Below are 3,395 nucleotides of genomic sequence, written 5' to 3'. Positions count from 1 at the left end.
GACTGAAGCTGAGGCAGCTACCTTTATTATAAAAATCACATGTTATGATATATTGTACTTGTTTTAAAGGCATAGGACCCGGTCTTGTCTGGAATCCATGCAATCATATAATATCAGACAACTCTAGGCCAGCTTCACTGAAAAATGTTGCACTTTTCCTTTCCCATCACTTAACTAACAGCTGGATTATCAGGAACACCCAGGAAATTAATAGTGAGAAATATCTCAAGCTACTCCAAGTATGCATTGAAATCTCTTATTCATGATCATACTCTCCCTGTCTCCCAATAATACCTGTTCGTTCAACCACCTTCAAAGGTCAGGCCACATACTTGTACAAAAAGCCGTTCCATGAAAACTAGATCTTCAAAGCCATTTCTCAGCAAACTTTAAAAACAAAAAACAGTTTCACACTTCCTCTACTGGCTCGCTGGAAACTTATCAAACCACTTTTGTTTAGCTGGGGAGATGCAGAATCCTGTCCTCGCCAAAACATGTGATATACAACTAAAAGTTGGTATATAAATATACATTGAAATGGCCACAAGATGGTGGTATTGCAAAAGGGAAATTATATTTTGACAGGCCAGATTGTTAGATTTTATTTCATGCTTACTTTTGAATGGTACCTTATGTCTCAGAGTATAGGCTGGTGTCTAAATTGATACAGCCTTGTCTGAACTGATGGGTTCATGCTATTTGTAGGTAAGCAGCAGCATAAACAGGAGGATAACTAACTCAATATTGCATTCAATCCATGATTCTAATGTGAACATAACAGGACTTGTTTTCCAGGTACAGCTCATAATGTATTGAAGCAAGTAGGGCAGAGTGTTATTATATGTACATCATGCAGGAGCAGCAAAGAGTTTATACACAATACATGAAGCGTGCATTTATATAATTGATATTGATACCGCAAATGTCTCACTATAGTCATTTACATCATAGATGTGAGGATGGAATCATTAGCTGATGGATTTGTAGTTATCATTAGTTAGGTCACAGATGGGGTGCACTTTTGAGTACCACGTCCTGAAATGCCATTAAAACTATAAATGCGTTCTGTATGGTTTTACCAAGATTGTTTCAGGGAATGGAAATTATTCAATAGAGAGTAGATATTTGGGATGTGAATAGAGGTTAATAAAATTCTGAACAATTTTGATAGGTTGGATGGGGAAATTCTATTTCATCTGGTTCTAGAGATCATGAGTTTAATTATATCTCTAACAGAGCAGTGAATAATCATTTTTACACGACTTTTTCGAGAATAGAATATTTTGCCACGGGGAAACGTTCGGGTACAGGTGCATTTTTACCAGAAAATTGGCTAAGTATTTGAAGCAGATAGACACAGGGAAGAGTAATAGTGGGAACTGCAGATGCTGGAGAATCCAAGATAACAAAGTGTGGAGCTGGATGAACACAGCAGGCCAAGCAGCATCTCAGGAGCACAAAAGCTGACGTTTCGGGCCTAGACCCTTCATCAGACCACAAACGTCAGCTTTTGTGCTCCTGAGATGCTGCTTGGCCTGCTGTGTTCACCCAGCTCCACAATTTGTTATCTTAGACTCTGGGAAGAGGTTGAAGCTGGAGAATTCCTTAAACAGCATCTTACAAACCCACGATCATGACAATGTGCAGAAGGTAATGGGACAACAGATTCATGAGAACACCGCCATATTTAAGTTCCCCTCCAAGCCACTGACCATCCTGACTTGCAAATATATTACAAAGTGTGGGGTTGGATGAACACAGCAGGCGAAGCAGCATCTTAGGAGCACTTTGTTATCTGGATTCTCCAGCATCTGCAGTTCCCATTATCTCTGGAAATATATTATTGTTCCTTCACTGTTGCTGGGTTAAGATCCTGGAATTACTTCTCTAAGGGCATTGTGGGCCTATCTACTGCATGTGGACTGTAGCATTTTAAGAAAGAAGCTCACCACCACCTTCTCAAAGTCAACTATGGATGGGCAAGAAATATTGGCCCATATCAGTAATGCCCTCATCCCACGAGTGACTTTTAAAAACAACAATTTTAGGTTTCTTGAGCAAAACATGATCAATTGAATAACCTCCTTCTGAGTTATTGTTTCCTGGTCAAAGTTTTAAGGCCTTGTGTCAGTTCTGGATACATAAATTACCTGTGGTATTGAAGGAGACCATTCCAACCATCATATCAATATCAATCACAAAAGTTTTTCCTAGCTTAATCCTGTTTTCCAGCATTTACATGTTTATATGTTGTGTTCCCAGCTCTTGGTCTCCTGCCCTTAGCAACAATGCATATCCAAATAGCTCTTAGATATGATGAGGATTATGTCACTAGTCTTTCAGGTGGTGAGTTCCAGATGTGGATGAAAACATTTCTGTACTCCCCTCTACTGTCTCCAGCAAATTAGTGTGAAACTCAGCCTTTTGTTATTGACCTTTTTGCTAATGGAAATTAGTCCTTCCTCTATCCACATTTTCTCGGCACCTCACAATTTTATACAACTCAATTAAGTCTTCTCAATGAGCAATTTGTGGCATAATTGGTGATTTCCTCTTTAAATGACCACTTTCAACTGGGTAACAATTTAAGATATATATTGACCAGACTCTAGAGCTCAGAGCTCATCCTGACTCCAAATTCAAACAATGTAGGCTTTTGTTGACCATGACTTTTCACTTGAAAATCGTATGGCCTCCCTGTCACCAATCTCTGATCCCCCTGACCAACCTTGAGCTCCAGCTGTTTTTAGTCACCCCTCAATTACCACCTTCTTCCCCACCCAGTCAGCTCTGCATTACCCTGACCACCCACTTGGCTCCACCACCAACTACCAGCCTTTCCCCACTCAGTCACCCTTAACCAATCCCCAACCACCACATCTTACACTTTACTTTCCAGCTTTCTGGCACCAAACTCTCTCCCAAATAATCACCATCAAAATGCCCTCCCCTGTCCACCTCTGTCTACTTCCACATTGACCAACAAAATGCCGCACTCCAGCACTGCTACCTAACCCCATTGCCACTTCTACCTGCCAACAAGATATTCGCTAGTGTGCACAGTAATGAGGACAGAAATCCAATATTGGGTGTTCCTTGTGCCTCTGGTGCTATGAGGAAAACTGGATGACCAGAAACAAAGATGGTGCACCAAATCTCTAGGCTGGTGTCTTACCTCTGAGTACCTATGAGTGTTACATTTGACATTTCCGACTTGGGATTTTTAATGTTTAGTGAGTGACTGTGAAAATAACTGTCATCCACTTAAATTAAAGATAAATAAAAACAAAATTGTGAGTTCTGATGGCATTGTTAAGTTTTCATGGTATTTTCAACATTAATTTGAAGATTGCAAACCACAAGGTGGAACTTATTAAAGACTGCATATAACCCTT

The sequence above is a fragment of the Stegostoma tigrinum genome, chromosome 12, assembly GCF_030684315.1.
Source record: "Stegostoma tigrinum isolate sSteTig4 chromosome 12, sSteTig4.hap1, whole genome shotgun sequence".
In the NCBI taxonomy this organism is placed as follows: domain Eukaryota; kingdom Metazoa; phylum Chordata; class Chondrichthyes; order Orectolobiformes; family Stegostomatidae; genus Stegostoma; species Stegostoma tigrinum.
This window is presented reverse-complemented; position numbering follows the sequence as displayed.